Below are 18826 nucleotides of genomic sequence, written 5' to 3'. Positions count from 1 at the left end.
AAAAACAGCCTATGTATTTATGATCGATTGGTATTTCTAGAGTAATACTTTAACCAATGCTTCTAGGTTTTAGAATATTGTTGTAACTTAATAAAATAGGATATTCTGAGGTTGCCTTGGCAACGGTGGTAGGCAATTTGTGTAAATAATGAATATTCAGACCTAAAACCAAGTACTGCTGGTTTGCAAGTCTTGGTTTAGATGTCTTTGTTTAAATTTTTTATATTCTGTTTATTTCAATTACACAACAAACACCAATTAAGACCTCAGACATGCTTTGACTTTGCTGTTCTGCTGTGTTCTGTATCTGTGTGGAGAATATTGGAGGCTTGTATCTGTTCATTATCTCGTTTCTCTCTCCATTATCTTGCTCCTCTTTTGCTATGCTCCTCAATCACTCATTAAGGCTCTTTCTTTGAAGAATGGCGTCTATTTTTAGCTCACTTATAGCTTTAAAAGCTGCTCAAGCTCTTCTCTTTTATTTATTTTTATAGTTTGTGTGCAAGCACTTTATAGCGATTGCTTATATTGTCAATGTTTCTTTTTGTGTTTGTTTCAATATGACAAAGATTATAATTTGAGTTTAAAAGATTGAATTTAGGTGACAAATGTGCCAACCAAAAGAAGTAAATATTTAAAGGTTTAACCTCGAACAATGTTACACAATTACATTACAGTTCCACTATTAAAATATAATTACATACAGAAATATTTTAAAACAATTTTATCAATGGTAGTGGTGATTATTTTATTTATTTATTTATTTATTTATTTATTTATTTTTTATTTGTTTATTTATTTATTTGTCAGTTGTTTTTATTTCATTTTATTGTATGCACTTAGTTCACTGTATTGTACTTTATTTCATTTATTTATTATATTTTATTGTTTGTTTGTTTGTTTGTCTGTTGTTTTTATTTCATTTTATTTTAATGTATTTTACTTTATTGGACTTTTTTGTTTGTTTAATAAATTTTATTTAATTTTATGTATTTACTTGTATTTTATTGTACTTTATTTATTTGATGTATTTAATATATTTTATTATATTATATTTTTATTTACTTCATTAATTTTACTTTATTGTTCATTCATTTTCTTTTTGGCTTAATCCCTTTATTAATCTGGGGTTGCCACAGCGGAATGAACCGCCAACTTATCCAGCACGTTTTACGCAGCGGATGCCCTTCCAGCCTCAACCCATCCCTGGGAAACATCCATACACATTCACACACACTCATACACTAGACAATTTAGCCTACCCAATTCACCTAAACCACATGTCTTTGGACTGTGGGGGAAACTGGAGCACCCGGAGGAAACCCACGCGAATGCAGGGAGAACATGCAAACTCCACACAGAAATGCCAACTGACCCAGCTGAGGTTTGAACCAGCAACCTACTGCGCCACTGCGTCGCCCCCTTTGCTTTATTGTACTTTGTTTTATTTATTTATTTATGTATTTTATTTTAATATATTTATTTAATTTTATGTATTTATTTATTTTACTTTATTGTATTATTTTGTTTATTTAATATATTTAATTTTATTATCTTATATATTTATTTTACTTTGTTTAGCTTACCTTTAGCTTACCCGCATGCCTTTGGACTTGTGGGGGAAACCGGAGCACCCGGAGGAAACCCACGCAAACCAGGGGAAAACATGCAAACTCCACACAGAAACACCAACTGACCCAGCCAAGGCTCTTGCTGTGAGGTGAACGCACTACCTGCTGCGACACCGCGTCACCCATTTATTTATTATATTTAATTCTATTTTATTTTTATCTAAATTCAGCTATTTTACTTTATTTTACTTTATTTTGTTTATTTATTATATTATATTATATTTATGTAGTTTTAAATAACAATTTTTTATTGTACTTTATTTATTATGTTTTATTTTAATGAATTATAAATGTATTTAATTTTATATATTTGTTTTAGGTTATCGTACTGTATTTTATTTATTTATTATATTATATTATATTATTTCAGTTTACTTATTTTATTTTGTTGTTTAATACATTTATGTATTTATTTATTTATTGCACTTTATCTATGTATTTCATAATACATTTCGCAACCAATAAATCAACTATACCCATTTTTGTCCACAGATAATGAATTGAAAAATTTAGCATAGTTCAAGCAGGTTTGGAACTAAACAAGGGTCAGTAAATGATTTTTGAATTTGAGTGTACTGTCCCTTTAACTACACACATAAACAGCCAGTGTTGCACACACACGAACAAACTGTCCACATCCTTACGAGTGAAAACACATTTGCAGTCCCATTAGCTTTACATTTGACAGCTCATATTTGACATCCCCCTCCCCACCATATCAGCAGAAACATTCCTCCGGAGACCCTTTGCCTAATGCTCAAACATGTCTCATCTGCATCCTCACATTAACAGGGTCATAGAGGTGTGAGACCACCCTCCCATATTCCGTTTTGTCGTACATAACCTTTCACTCCCAAGTACAGCGCTCTAGTATATGAAGCTCCTGCATACGCCATGTCAGATGTACAAAGAAACAGAGTCTGTTCTTTCTTCATCTTTAAAGTCCAGAGGGGATACCAGGCAAACACTGAAGTCGACAACATTGAGTCCATTTATGTAATATTCTGATATTACCGTTTGTGTGAAATAAAAATGTTCAATGTTTATTTTGCTATCACACATTGTTATTGTTTAGATCAGAGATGCTCAAAGTAGGGCCCGCGGGCCAAAGTTGGCCAATTGTAACCTTTGATTTGACCCACCATTCCATTTGAGAGGAGAGTATAATGGAGAGTGTTGGGGCGAATGACTTTAACACAGAGATCGTCATTTCTAAATTGACGTAACCTTTTTTTTTGTCTGTTTTATTGCTGAGCTACAAAAAAGTAAGCAAAAATTAAATGTTTCAATTAATGTAAATGAATCAGATTTTTTAAAATGTAAATATTGTCATTTGACGTATAGAGGATTATTCTAAAGATGTCAGCCTTTTCTGCTGCTCCTGATGGCACTTGTGTTTTCATCTTGTTTTACGCTTGAACAAAATGAATGCTTAAGTCTATGTACTGTAACTGACTATATTTTGATACTGTAAAATGTCACATCCAGCTTTCACTTGAAGTTTATGGGTGGCTGAAAAACAATTCCCTGAATATAGTCCGTTAATCTACTGAAAAAAATAGTTCGTTTTGGTAACCTTCAAGCTAAGTCTGAGCATTTGCTTTTGCATTTGGAGTAACGGAGAATTAGCATCCACTGTAGTGTATTTGCACAAATATTATGACAAATAATAGCATGACGAGTCATTAACTGCACATGAAGCTTAGTAAAAGAAAGTAAAACTCAAACTGTACAAAGTGCCATACTGAAGACTGGAATGATGATATAGGATATGATATATGATATGATATGAATGATGCATCACCTGGGGAAAGTAATGACGTTTGCCATTTAATCATAAGCATTCATATATTTATTTAAATTAAAAAAATGCATCTTCTTTAATAATCAAACTTCTTTGAATTTTCAGAGTTTAGGTTTGAGGGTGTTTTGACATAAAGTAACCTCTAATTTCAACAAGCATGTGATTCTCAAAGACAATACGTTTAATATGAAATGAAGTTTCATTGGGCATCATGGTGGCTCAGTGGTTAACGATGTCACCTCACAGCAAGAAGGTTCCTGGTTGGGCCAGTTGGCATTTCTATGTGCAGTTTGTATGTTCTCCCCGTGTTGGCGTGGGCTTCCTTTGGGTGCTCTGTTTTCCCCCACAGTCCAAAGACATGTGGTATAGGTGAATTGGGTAAACAAAATTGGCCGTAGTGTATGAGTCTGTGTGGATTCGAGAGTGTACGGGTGTTTCCCAGTGATGGGTTGCGGCTGTAAAGTCATCCGCTGTGTAAAACATATCTTGGAATAGTAGGCGGTTCATTCCGCTGTGGTGACCTCTGATGAATAAGGAACTAAGCTGGAGGAAAATAAATGGATATGGATGAATTTTCATTTCAGGTAATAATGAAAGATTACACTGACTGTTTTACAGGTTAACATGGTCCATGTGCGAGCGTATGTGTCTATTAAAATACACTAAGTCTAATTTACTTCACTTTTAGGCTATAGGTAGATATGAACTCATTTTTTTATTTATTTTTTTTTTGTTTTTTGAGCATGTATGGCTTCGTGATCATGAACTCATGGATTGAACCGTTGGGTGGTCAAATATATACATTTATATTATCTATTAATGTTATACTTAAAATGATTTAAGTTACAGATCAGGGCAGTGACTTGACTCAAAGACTTATAAAATGTGTTCTCATTTTATGCACCAGAAGTAAATGCTATATCTTGACAGGATAATATATTAGCTGTAAAGATGCCGCACACTTCTTGAATTTTTATTGATTTATAAAACTATGTATATTACCTTTGCTGATTTAACGTGCTCACTGATTGTTCTGGCAAGTGTTTTTGACTCCTCACCTCACTTCACCTGAATGTAAACCCTGCCAGCGAGACGCTGATGTCCGCCAAATGAGTCTCCTACAGATTCTGGCGCTCATATATGGCCTCTGCTGATTATAATTTCCCCCACTGCCTTCACTCGCATATGCACATTTGTCACGGAGTTTGCTTCTTGTATGGTTTGGCAGTCAAGTCCAAGAATTTCCTTGAGTCTTTAATAAAAAAAGTTTCATCTACAAATTGCCTGGAAATAACCTAGGCACTTCCACTTTGGTCAATAGGCTACTTTCATGGTCGCTTTTGAACATGAAGTTCCACTCATAGAACTGATTTTCTGCATGTGTAATATATGTTTTTCTGTATATATAAGCTTATAAGTCACATGCAAGTATGTTTTGAACTAGCAGTGCTGAAGTACAGCATGTGTGTTAAAGTGGAAAAATAAGTGAAAATGGCCATATCAAAGCCAACTGGGCTATTTTATAGCATATTAGCACGTTGTACACAGTATACAGATAAGCTGTAGATGCATTATATCTTAAAATATCAACATGATCTTATGGATAATCATCATACATATGTCTATATATATATATGCATATGCACCGCCAAAGTATTCTACTGCGACATCGCGCATAGGAGATAAATGACGTCAGTACTTAATAACCAGTTGATCTATTACTGAATCGATATCAATAACTTTGGCACCCTTAGTAACGAGTAACGATGCTGCACATCTGAAGTACTGAAGTAAAAGTAGGAAAAAAAAAAAAACTCCAGTAGAGTACAGATACAGCCTTTTAGTACTTAAGTACAGCAGTGAAGTAGTTCTACTTTGTTACTATACATCTCTGGAGAAACTGCCCTGATTTAAAAGTAAATCCTAATCCTTATCGTGAGAATTTATATTAGCAGTAGTATTATGCTATAATTTTGTATACATTTTGTAAAATACATAAAAACTACTACCTAAATATGTATTTTCATTTGCTTGAACCAAGGGCACTTAAATAAATAAATATATAAACACACACACACACATATATATATATATATATATATATATATATATATATATATATATATATATATATATATATATATATATATATATATATATATATATATATATATAAAATGCCTTTAAATGTAACAATTGGAATCATATGTAACTGTGGTGGTAGCATGGTGGCTCAGTGGTTAGCACTGTCGCCTCACAGCAAGATGGTTGGCTGGGCAATTGCAACGCAATTGTTGTTTGCTAGTTTCAGCTTGGCGGAAGAGTCGTTTTGACATTTTGCGCCACGCTGTTTAAGTTGCAAATGCATTGGCGCTCATATGTGCGTCCATAGGTGTTCTGGGCTAAAAAAGGAGGAGTGTTGAGGCGCGTTGCTATTTTGAGGAACTTAAATAGACTGTTCAATAGATCAGATCAAATCAGGTCTATAGTCCAGCGCAGAGTGCATTAGTTATGCGCCTCGCTTACACATTGCTTAATACACACAGGATGTAGAGCAATACACAAATATCTTTACAAATGAAAAAGAATTGAAGGATAAAAATATTACGAAAAAATATGATTTTCTAGCCTACATAAATATAAAAACCACTGCCTTCATGCCTCCATTTCGGGGGGGGGCTTTTTCAGTTTATTCATAACAATTTGCTTTTGTATAATTTTATCATTATTAGCAGTATTATTTATTATATGCATATTTATATTTGTTTTATTAAAAACAAGCTTAGATTTGCCCACCTGTCAGGTTTTAGACCATATGGGGGGCACAGCATGTGTATTTAGATATAACTGAGTTTTATTTACCACACTTTATTATCCTTCATTTATTCGTTTGCTGGAAATTTGAACTGAATTTAGAAATAGTTTTGAAACAAATTTTTGCGCTTAACAAACAAAATTATGTATTGGCTAATGGATGTCTGTGCAAACACATTTCCTTATCCACGAGAGTGAAAGTAAATAATGAGGAGGCTCATCTCTCCTTCTCGCACTGCAGATGATCTGTCTAACTGTTTTCTTGCTAGTGAAGCGCTCAGTTTTTAAACGTACAAAGTCCGCCATGTAGATGGCAAATGCGCTATGGCGCGACGCAACTGACTCTTAAAGGGAATGTGAGATGAGACTGTGATTTGTTTTATTCTTAAAACACACCTATAACTCATTAAGAGAATAAGCTCAAACCTGTTAGACCATGCGCCATGGCGCAAAGCGGATTCTAACACGCCCTTAATGCGTTTGCGCCCTGCACTTTGCGCATGGATAGTCAAAATAGAGGCCTAAGTGTGTGTGTGAGTGTAATTGTGAGAGTGTGTGGGTGTTTCCCAGTACTGAGGTGTGGCTGGAAGGGCATCCGCTATGTAAAACATATGCCAGAGTAGTTGGCAGTTCATTCCGCTGTGGCGACTCCTGATATATAAGGAACTAAGCCAAAGGATAATGACTAAATGTAACTGTGGTTTTGATAGACCTCTTACACTAACACTTACTGTTTTGAATGTATTGTGTGTTACATTAGTCTTAATCTAGCACACTAATAGTTAATTTGTATATGAATTAGATTTTTGAAAGTGTTTCATCCTACACTATTTAAAGCAAAAGTGAAACAGTGTTGATAAATCTATGCAGCATGTCACTTATTAAACCAAAGGAGTTTGAGACCCTTTTTCTGAAGCTCTGGAGATTGTGAATCCCTCTCTGCTGTCCTCCTGCAATCAATCACATGCTCCATACATCATATATATTTCATATGTACAAGATTGTATTTGTAAAATCAATCATGTGGTATTTATATATGTATAATCAATCATAATCTCTCATCTGACCGCAGTTGTGTCTACAAGACCTTCATCAGCGTGATCTTCATTTTTTTTTTCTCCTGCAGATGTGATCCTGGCACAGCCCTGACGTAATTTATGAAGCGCTGCAGAAACACGGCTCCAGCTCAGGCTAATTGGTGAATAACTATTACCTCTCAGCATGACATGCTACTTATACGCCCTTGGGCTTCTGCTCCTGCTTTCTGTCCGGATAGTCATCTATTACACTGAGTGCTGAGTCAGCAACTGAACTTCTGATTCGCGGATGTGTTAAGCTGAAATACAGCTGGATCCTTGACAGAATATAATAGCTTATACAGCTAAATGCTTGTAGATAAAACACAATTCTGCTTAAAACAGCAACTTATTTAAGAACTTAAAGTGCATTGTTTAGTGATAATACACACAACACAAACACACACACACACACACACACACACATACATGCGTCCACACACAGGCATGCACACTGCATACAGTATATGGAGGCATAAATGAGCACAGCTTGTTTGAAATGTAAGGTTTTTTAGCAATTTCTCTAAAAATATAGACATGTATTGCAGCATTTTATACAAAAAACTTATTCGTTAAGATGAATGTGTGGTCTCCTAATATCTTTAGGATATGAAAGATAATGAATTCAAATGCAACTGTGTGGAGCTTGCATGTTCTCCCCGTGTTCGCATGGGTTTCCTCCGGGTGCTCCAGTTTCCCCCACAGCCCAAGGACATGCATTATAAGTGAATTGAAGAAATTAAATTGGCCGTCGTGCATTGTGCGAATTACAGGGGGGTTTTGGGGGTTTGACCCCCCTGATAAACGCTTTATTCCCCCTGAGGAACAAATGAGGAAAAATGTATGGGGGTTCTGCCCTTTAAAAGTTAGGAAATAGTTTGCTTTGATCTGCATCTTAATTAATATTAATAATAAGTAAATGTCATTGAGAACCACTCAATATCCCTCAAAACACTGAAAACAAAAGTTTGATATATTAGTTGTAATTGAATTAAATTGAAAAGTTTGGTTCACTGAGGCATATTACCGAACATAATCAAAAAAACTCGACCCCTCTCGATTGTCAATGTATAATTAGCACCCTGCCGTAGTGAATGAGTGTGTGTAAATGCGAGAGTGTATGGGTGTTTCCCAGTACTGGGTTTCAGCTGAAATGGCATCCACTGCATAAAACGTATGCTGGAATAGTTGGCGGCTCATTCCGCTGTGGCAATCCCTTATAAATAAGGGACTAAGCCAAAGGAAAATGAATTAATTAAATACAGGCGACATGGTGGCGCAGTTGGTAGCTCATTCACCTCACAACAACAAGGTCGCTGGTTCGAGCCTTGGCTGGGTCTGTTGGAAATTTATGTGTGGAGTTTGCATGTTCTCCTCGTGGTCGCATAGGTTTTCTCCGGGTGGCCTGGTTTTCCCCACAGTCCAAAGACATATGGTATAGGGCAATTGGGTATGCTAAATTTGACCATAGTGTGTGTGTGTATGTGGGAATGTGTATGGATGTTTCCCAGTGATGGGTTGCGGCTGGAAGGGTATCCGCTGCGTAAAGCATATGCTGGATAAGTTGGCAGTTCATTCTGCTGTGGTGACCCTAGATTAATATAGGGACTAAGCCAAAAAGAAAATGAATAAATACAGTTTTATATATATATATATATATATATATATATATATATATATATGTGTATGTGTGTGTATGCATGTGTGTGTGTGTGTGTGTATGCACAGTTGAATTCAGAACTATTAACCCCCTGAATTATTAGCCCCTCTTTCTATTTCTATACACTTCTATACAGCTTAAAGTGGCATTTAAAGGCTTAGCTAGGTTAATTAGGTTAACTAGGCAGGTTAAGGTAATTAGACAAAATATTGTATAATGATGGTTTGTTCTGTAGACTATCAAAACAAAATATAGCTTAAAGGGGCTTATAGCTTAATTATTTTGACCTTAAAATGGATTTTAAAAAATTAAAAACTGCTTTTATTCTAGCCGAACTAAAACAAATAAGACTTTCTCCAGAAGAAAAAATATTATCAGATATACTGTGAAGATTTCCTTGCTCTGTTAAATATAATTTTGGAAATATTTAAAAAAGAAAAAAATTCAAAGGGGGGCCAATAATTTTGACTGTATAAATATATATATATATATATATATATATATATATATATATATATATATATATATATATATATATATATATATATATATATATATATATATATATATAGGTATATATATATATAGGTATGTATGTATGTATGTATGTATGTGTGTGTGTATGTGTGTGTGTGTGTGTATATATGTATCATATTTATTTATTTTTAACATAAAAAAACACAATATAAAAACAGTTTCTTTCTTGTGTTTTTTTTTAAATTAAAAATATAAAAAAATTATATTTAAATAAGTCATATTCATTTGTTTAATATGTAAAACACAAGAAAGCGTGTTTTATATATTATAAATAAATATGATCCAAAACAATAAAACAAAAAAGTGTTTTCAAAAAAGTAAACTAGTCAAATAATAAAATTATAGAAACAATTAATGCATACATTATATAACATCACAGAAATAAATCAAATTACGTTGTACAATTATCTCTAAATGAAAACTAAATATTATTTGTATTATTTAGATATTAAGTATTTTCTTTTTTGTAATTAAGTTTTTGTTTCCAAAATGAATATATAAGTTTACAATCAGACAGAAAAGTACTTTTATCAGTTTTACCTCGTATATATCCCCATCTCCCCCACCCTGTTGTATGCACTTCAGGAATCACAGGTAATTGTAGTTTAAACCAAGCAATTAAAGAAATTACATTTAATTTGACATTCCTAGTATGCGGTTGTTAAAAATCCCAGGATGTCCATCAAAAAGAGTAGGGTTTTAACCTCTGCAATCCCGGCCAAATTTGCCCACTGGCCTCTGTCTATTATAGCCTCCTAACCATCCCCATATCATAATTGGCTTCATCACTCCTCTCCACCAATCAGTTGGTGTGTGGTGTGCGGTCTGGCACAATATGGCTGCCATCGCGTCATCCAGGTGGATGCTGCACACTGGTGGTGGATTAGGAGATCCCCTCAAAAAATGTGTAAAGTGCTTTGAGTGTCCAGAAAAGCGCTATATAAATACAATGAATTATTAATTATTATTATGATTATCAGATAAGGGATAAGTGTCCAAGATTTTCTTGATGTCACATATATTTTCCACACCGTCAATTATTTGAAGTATTTCACAAGATTGTGGTCAAAAAATGCAGTCTTGGCTGTCATGAGTGACTTTAACGAATATTTAAGTAGATTTTCTAAAACTTGCATGCACATTAACATTATTGATAAATGCATTGACATAAACATTAAAGTATTATTAATAAAGACTATATAATGAATATAATTATTTATTTAATAATAATAGTAATAATAATAATAATAATAATAATAATAATAAGTTAATGATAAAAATAAAAATGTATATATTAAAAATATTAATACTATTAATAATAATAATAATAATAAAATAAAAGTAATAATGATCACAGTAAACATGGCTTTATTATATTAACCTGAAGACATATTGATTGATTGATTGATTGATTGATTGATTGATTGATTGATTGATTGTAATTACAATTTAATATACTGAAACTCAACAGTGATCCAGATGAATCAGTGAATTATTGACTTACCTAAAAAAACTGATTTATTGAAATGAATTAGAGTTGACAGAATTGAAAGCGTCTCTGAGGTCCGGTATCGGGAAAAATAACTGCAAAATGCTCCAAAGTATGATCTATTCACAGAAGAAAAGAGTGTCTAAGGAGTCTCCTTCAGGACCAGCCGAGGTGTTATAGGGAATTTTTGTGTCTGTATTAGGTTGAGGTAATTGCATGTGCTTGACCATGACATCAAAGTGATTAGCCTAAGGCGAGACCACAGGCCAGGAACACCCAAACACACAGAGGCCGTACATCATGAACAGACCCACCGTCAGCACTGAGCTCAGCCTTCTTCATTATCTGTCCATCAGAAGACAGAGAGTCAGCGGCCAACAGGGAGACAAACAGCGGGACAGTTTTTGTAATATGGAACATAATTAGATGTGATTTCCACAGGCTGATTTGGATAATTCGTGACAGTGTGCAGTTTGACTTTGACATTGTTTACACGTTAAAGGAACGGTTTCTATCAAAATGTTTTGTGGACCCTTTTCACATTTCCAGGTTTCTCAGTAGCTGAAGTCATCATGGTTCGGTAAACTTACAGCGCAGTGAATGTGAGAGTACAACAATCCTATGTGCTGAAATAATAAGACTTTCAGAAAAAAAACAGCAGACGACATCAAATTCACTGTCCTCTCCCATAGACGCTGCATTACAAACATATAATTTTTGTAATGTGATGCAAAGATTGTGGTACGTATAAAAATACACTACCTGACAAAAGTCTTGTCTTCGATCCCAGATGTAAGAGCAACAAATAATAACCTCACTTCTAGTTGATCATCTGGAAAAGTGGCAGAAGGTCGATTTTTCAGATAAATCATCTGTTAAATGCATCCCAATCATCACAAATACTGCAGAAGACCTATTAGAACAGGCATGGATGCAGGATTCTCACAGAAATCAGACAAGTTTGGTAAAGAAAAAAAATCATGGTTTGGGCTTACATTCAGCATGGGGGCGTCTGAGAGATCTGCAGAGTGGATGGCAACATCAACAGCCTGAGGTATCAAGACATTTGTGCTGCCCATTACATTACAAACCACAGAAGAGGGCAAATTCTTGGGCAAGATCGTGCTCCTTTTCATACTTAAGGTGCTCCAGGATTGGCCAGGCCAGTCACCAGAAATTAACATTATTGAGCATGTCTGGGGTAAGATAAAGGAGGCATTGAAGATGAATCCAAAGAATCTTGTTAAACTCTGGGAGTCCTGCAAGAACGCTTGCTTTGTCATTCCAGATGACTTATTAATAAAGTGATTTGAGTCATTGCAGAGATGTATGGATGCAGCCCTCCAAGCTCATGGGAGTCATACACAATATTAATTCCTTTCCACTGCACCATGACTTTATATTCTATACTGGACATTATAAGACTTTTGTCTAAGCAAAGTTGGACTTTACTGTCCCAATTAAATAATTAAAAATCAAGGCAGGATCATGTTTTATTTTGGTAAAATAAGCATAATCTAGAGGCCTTTGCCTTTCACATAAGCCACTTCTGATACCAAATGATCAACTAGAAGTCAAGTTATTATTTGTTGTTCCTAAAACTTGGATAGGCGACACAACTTTTGTCAGGTAGTGTATATATAAATGTGCATACGTATTTTTTTTTAATATAATGATTAAAAGCTTTTAAGAATTTAAGATTCTGATTACTAAACGCATCATAACAGTCTTGTAAAAATGGTCCATTAGTTTTATCACCCCTTTTTAATCATGACCCAACAAAGTGTGTGCACATGATTATGCACATATCCGCATCCAGGATCTTCTCTAAACTAAAATTTGCTCACTGAAAGTTCTAATGAGCAGGTCTCACAGTTGATGGAGATGGATGGAAAAAAGGGTTATTTGATTCACTATATCATTAGCTCAGGCCAGAATAATTGTGTTTTCTGTCAGACAGATTCTGTCCACACCTGTTTGATGTTAGTCTAGCATTTAGGAATTGTTGCATTTTGTTGTTGTTGTTGTTGTTATTATTAACTAAATTTAAGCATAAGAGGCAATTATTAAAGTAATGAAGCCTACATATAATAAAGTAACTTGCAGTGCTCAGCATATAAGTACACCCCTCAAAACTCTCTCATTTAAATTAATATTTTCTATAGGATGCTATACAATATTATATTTGTGCATATACATTAGATTAGTCAGTACTAAAGCCAAATCTGGAGCTTATCTAACAAAATAACTTAGAACAATGGTTCAAAAAGTTGTAGCCCAAATTTATATGTTAGGGAAAAAATATATAAAATAACATTTTTTAAAAATAGCAAAAATCAAACGAAACAACAAAATATATTTACAATTTTGTTAATGTTGTAGTTTGTAATTATTTTTTTGCGATATTTAGCATGAATTTAAATGTATTATCTTTACATTAATAACATTTTAGTCACAGAACATGTTTAGGTTAATAAATATATCTGTTTATTAAATCTGTTTTGTTCAAATGCACCAATATATATCACTCATGTTCACTGAGAAATGGATAAAGATATTCATTTTCAAAATGGGGTGTACTGAGCACTGTACATATTTATTTATGTGCTGACTATCTGCAATGGATATTAAAAATAGTGATTTAGCAAACACAGTTCATAACATTTTGCTTTAGTTTGAAAGTGAAGATTGTCAATCAGCCTAATCATTTACAGGATTTTGTATCACCATATGCCCTAAATGCGGGAAATGGGATTCTTTTATACTCTAAGCTAAAAAATAAAATAAAATCAGCTTATTACATTAAATTAAGCTATTTTAATGGTTTACATACAATATAATCATGTTTTCAAAATTCTATAAATGTCAATTTATTTTCCAGTAACATCGAACATAATATGTATATCTAGCTCTATTTAGTATTTAATTTGTCAGTGACCGTATCTTAAATAAATAATTAAAAACTGAAGACAAGTATTACAACATGTTAGTGGGGAAAATGCATGCTTGCCGGGATAACAGGGATTCTGAAAGTCTCAATTCAAAGGTCCAAAATCTGAATTTATCATCATCAAAATCGTCAACCATTTATACAATTTTTTATTTATTTTGCATTTTACAAAGTTTTTGCATTTTATAATTTAATTGTCAACTTTTTTTATTAAAAAATAAATAACTATTGTGCCAAATGTAGAGCAGTCTAATGTAAAAAAAAATGGCACTGTCTGTATCCCATCAACTGTTCAGACCATCCCCATTACCAATACATAAAAAATTAACAATATAACCAGTTGAACATGCATCTATGAAGTAGTAAATCCACACTTTAATCCTTTACACACAATTAGTGCTCTTGAAATATGAAATGGAGGTGGATCCGGATTCTCTCAGAGTCTGGATTTTGAGAAGCCCTGCATGTTATCGGCTCTGACTTACACATGCTGTACACACAAACATAATCTTTGGACTTTAATCATATTCTTAAATTTATACTCAAAGAAAAAAAAATACTTCTCTTATTCATTTAATCCATGTTATCCTTAAATCCGTTATACGCCTCCATTTTGTCAAATAATAAGGTCATTACAATGTGAGTTATGCAGCCTTAATGGGAAAACATTTGAAATTCAGTCTCTCAAGCGTATAAAACTTCGACTTCAGAAGACTTTGTGTTTGAGGTATGACCTTGTGCCATTTCTGAACAAAATGTGAAGTGTCTTCAAGTCATATTAACCAAAGACCCTATTTTATTCTTAAATTAAAAAACGCTTTTCTACAAAAATTAGCAATTCCCATCGGAAGCCATGGTGAATTAGCCTTCCGGGTTGGCCTACAAATTGACGTTATTTCTGAACAGCTCTATTGTGATTTTTAAAAAATTATTATTACACTGAAATACTCTCTGATTTCCAGCTCGGGTGGTTTGAAAGACTTCTCAAACTTCATGAAGGCACGGCGAACGGGTGAACATCAACCTTCCACATCCTCGACCTGCCCGTCAGCAATGAAACACGAGAGAGAAAGAGGTAAATAAAGGGAATAATGAAGAAAGCTAATCGGATTGATCAAATTTCCTGTCACTAATGAAAAGAAAGTGAGTCTGGTTTCATCCCATGTCTGTGATAAAGATGATTAAGTGTGAACATCTGATAAAGTTCAGCCTCCAGTGAAAGCGCTGAGGGGAAGACGTGCGAGTAAAAAAAAGTCTCTAATTTGGTGGCTTTATGCCTTATTAGGGAATCGAATCTGAAAATAGGTGTGCTGGTTGATCTTTTGTGAGATATGTATTGGGTTTGTATTATAATGCAAGGATTGGGAATGGTTGATTCTGATCGGCTGGTAGTCATTGCAATTGAAGAGTACAACTGCAAAAACTGAAAGCTCTGTTCTTATTAATTATCATATATATATATATATATATATATATATATATATATATATATATATATATACATATTTATTTATTTATTTATTTTTATTTTTGCAAATAAATTATTCAGTGAAAAATAAAAACTTCATTCATATGAAAAAAAAACAAAACCTAGTTTCAGAAATTGATATTCCCTTTAAAGATGCAGTATGTAAGTTTGACACCCAGTGGTTGAACTAGGCACACCTGGGGTCCGTTCTTCATACCTCGCTTAAATGATCTAAGATGATTTGGCTGATCCTGGATCTTGTAGTCTTGATAACTGATCTCTGGCTATTTTATTTCTTCAAATGAGTTCTCAGATCAGATCAAAATGTCTGTATGAACTGATCTGAGATTGCTGCTGCTTTTGTGAAGGACAAGATCTATCGACCCTCGAAATCATGATCAGCAATGCAAAGATTGGCTGACAGCACAGCAGCGTAATGACATCATCTGATTAATATTCTGTTATCCATGTCAGCAAAATTATATCAAATTTATAGTAAACGGTTTGTTAAAAATGATACGCAATAACTTTCCACATTTGTTGTAGGCTTTCATTTGTTGACACTTTCATGTGTCAAGAGTATTTAACAATTTGTTTAGTTTTACAGTTAGAGCGGATTAATCGGCGTAATAACTGGCTGTTTAAATTAATTCTGCATCAAAATAGCATTTTGATATTGGTGAAGTTGTCTAAAACATCTAAAGCATCAAATCACCGTCATATTATCTGTCTAAATATGTGAATGACTGAAGAAATTATTAATCATTAAGGAAAACAAAGTTAAAAAAAACGGTTGATTATTGTGCATGTTGTCTATGATCATAGACCGTTATAGCTAATAATGTGAGTTTGAATGCCATTTGATGTGGCTACTACTGAAGGCAGCAGCAGATTACCTCAGACATTTTCAAAGCAGAATAACTGACTTTAGCATTGTTTTTCAGATAACCAAGAATGTTCACTTAGCATGTTTCTTAAATATCTGCAAACATATTATGGTATTTTTGCTTTAGAAGAGTCTTACTGTACATACAGAACCTTTAAGGCAAGTCATATTACTCTGTGGCCATCTTTAAATAAAACATATTTAAATATAAGAAGGAAAATTGACTTTGGTCTGTTAAATTAATGGAAAATGTCTAATAAATAAATAATTAGAAAATTGAATAATGGCTCCTCGTCACTAATTCTTTATATATTATTTAGTGGAACTTTCTACAGAAATAATATGCTTTTTATTAGACAGTAAGACGTACTTCGGAAAGGTTTCTTTATTTTCTCCTGCATCCTCTCACTTTAAATTAGCCACCATGGTTCATTCATCTTAGATCTAATGCTAAGGAGCCTCATTAAAAAAACTGATATTCTCTTCACTATTCGCCGCCTAAGCGGATCACCTTAAGGCGGCGTCCTCGTTTTTTTTTTTTTTTTGGTGTTTGCCACCTCTTTCCATTGATTCAGAACCTTGGAGCTTGTCGCTGTTGGCGGTTCAGGGGGAAAAGAAGCACTGGAGGACCACAAAGCTCTTTTCTCCGTATCAAAGCTAGCGTAGTACAAGGGGACAGATTGCTAACTTATTTAGGCCAATGGCTGAACAAATGATCCAGTGCGCTGTGGAAGCTGGGCAGCTGTCCTTCTGTCATCCAGGTGGGCAGGAATTGCAGATCATTGCTTTCTTGCTCACTCATATGTACGTGCACTTTTAAGCAGATTTGAGAAGCTAGGTTATATCTCTGTATCGCAAAGAACATTTTTGTCCTTGTAGAGGAGCTTTTGAAAAATATTTTAAAGAATGTGTGAAAATTTTCCTTCAGTTGCTGAATTCAAGTGTTTAGTGTCATTTCTGATATCTTTAGGGAATCAAGCAAGCAGTATTAGCTTAAAGGCGAGTGATCTGAGGGGGTAATTCACACCCTGGGAACATCTCCTCAACATGACATTACATTTACCTCAAGCAAGTTATTCAGTGTCGACATTTCATTGGAGAAGAGCATTTCTATGCATATTTGCACTATGTTAGCCTGTAGATTCATTATACAGTAGTCAACATCTGAAGTGGATCAAAAAAGTTTTTCAAAAATGGATGTTCCACAATAGTTTTAGAACAACTTTGATGAAAGGTTTTGAACCACTTCAAATGTTGAATATTGTATATAGTTTAACTTGTTAGTGATGTCTTAATCATTTCATTTATCATTTATCAAGGATATTGTATGTTTTTGATGATCCTGCTGTGGTGAGTTGCTGAGCTGATGATGTTTACACTCATTTATGATTTGCTCATCCATATTGAGGAGCACAATGGAAATAAGCCAATAGTTTTTTTGTGTATATTTTATCCTCAACAGTTTTTAAAATGTGTATGAAGTCTCATAGGCCTGGTTTGTATGTTTTTGTTAAACTGTCAAACATAAAGAAACAAACAATGACTATGTTAAACAATACATTAATAAAAGCAGCTATTTTAGTATACAGTATATTCCATTATAGAAGAAAATTTAATTTAACCTTCAAGTTTTTATTCTTTCTAATTTGGTTACAAAAATCCAGTGTACAGTATACAGAATATTAAAGTATATAACATCTCATGATGCACTTAATCACCACCAACATTTATTAAACAAGAAAAAAAGTAAAAATAATTGATAAAGTACTCTATTTAAATAATTTGTTTTTGAATAATATCTTTTTTTTCTCTTTCTCTTCCATTTATGTTGATTTTTTTTTATAAATAAATTTTTATGAATAAATGTCAGTTACATAGTATATATAATAACCAAGTTATGCTGATTTCCATAAACAGTAGTTTACAATGCTAGCTGTAATTAGTCATTATAATGAGCAGGAATATTAACATAGTATTGCTATTAAAAGCTTTAAAATACAACTTGATCAACCTACTGACATTTAATGTTATTGCTTTTAAAAGCAACATTCTTTAATAATTATAATCTCAAAATGTTCTATTCAGTCACACCAGTTCCAATACACTGACCTTCAATTTTAGTATAAAGCATATTCTGTTTTAGATGAAAATTGAGATGCTAATGTGCTTTTTGCTTAGTGTTTATTCATTTTGTTTATAAAAACCAAGTGTACAGTATACAGAGTTTATATGGACATAACATCTCATGATGCACTTAATCACCACCAACATTTATTAAACAGAAAACAAAGTAAAAATAAATGATAAAATACTCAATTTAAAAAAATAGCATTTTTGAATAGTATCTTTTTTGTCTTCTCTCTCTCATTTAGTTTGAATGTTGGTTATTATCTATAAATAAATGTCAGTTTAAATAGTTAGGTTGCTAAATGTAACCTTTAATTGTATAGCAATAACCAAGTTATGCTGATTCCCATATACAGTAGTTTATATTGCTAGCTGTAATTAGTC

At 33.3% G+C, this 18826-nt stretch overlaps 1 long non-coding RNA gene across 1 annotated transcript in view; it reads left to right on the top strand.

The window, feature by feature from the left end:
* The window catches only part of LOC130217643 (uncharacterized), a 152979-nt gene extending 145548 nt beyond the window's left edge, over positions 1-7431 (top strand). Inside the window, exon 3 of the long non-coding RNA XR_008835889.1 lies at positions 7376-7431. This is a non-coding gene — a long non-coding RNA (uncharacterized LOC130217643). The remainder of the gene's footprint in view (positions 1-7375) is intronic.
* Positions 7432-18826: the final 11395 nt, after the last annotated feature.

The sequence above is a fragment of the Danio aesculapii genome, chromosome 23 (assembly GCF_903798145.1).
Source record: "Danio aesculapii chromosome 23, fDanAes4.1, whole genome shotgun sequence".
NCBI classification, from domain to species: Eukaryota; Metazoa; Chordata; class Actinopteri; order Cypriniformes; family Danionidae; genus Danio; species Danio aesculapii.
Note: the sequence above shows the minus strand (reverse complement) of the source record. Positions and strands in the feature narration are given on the sequence as shown.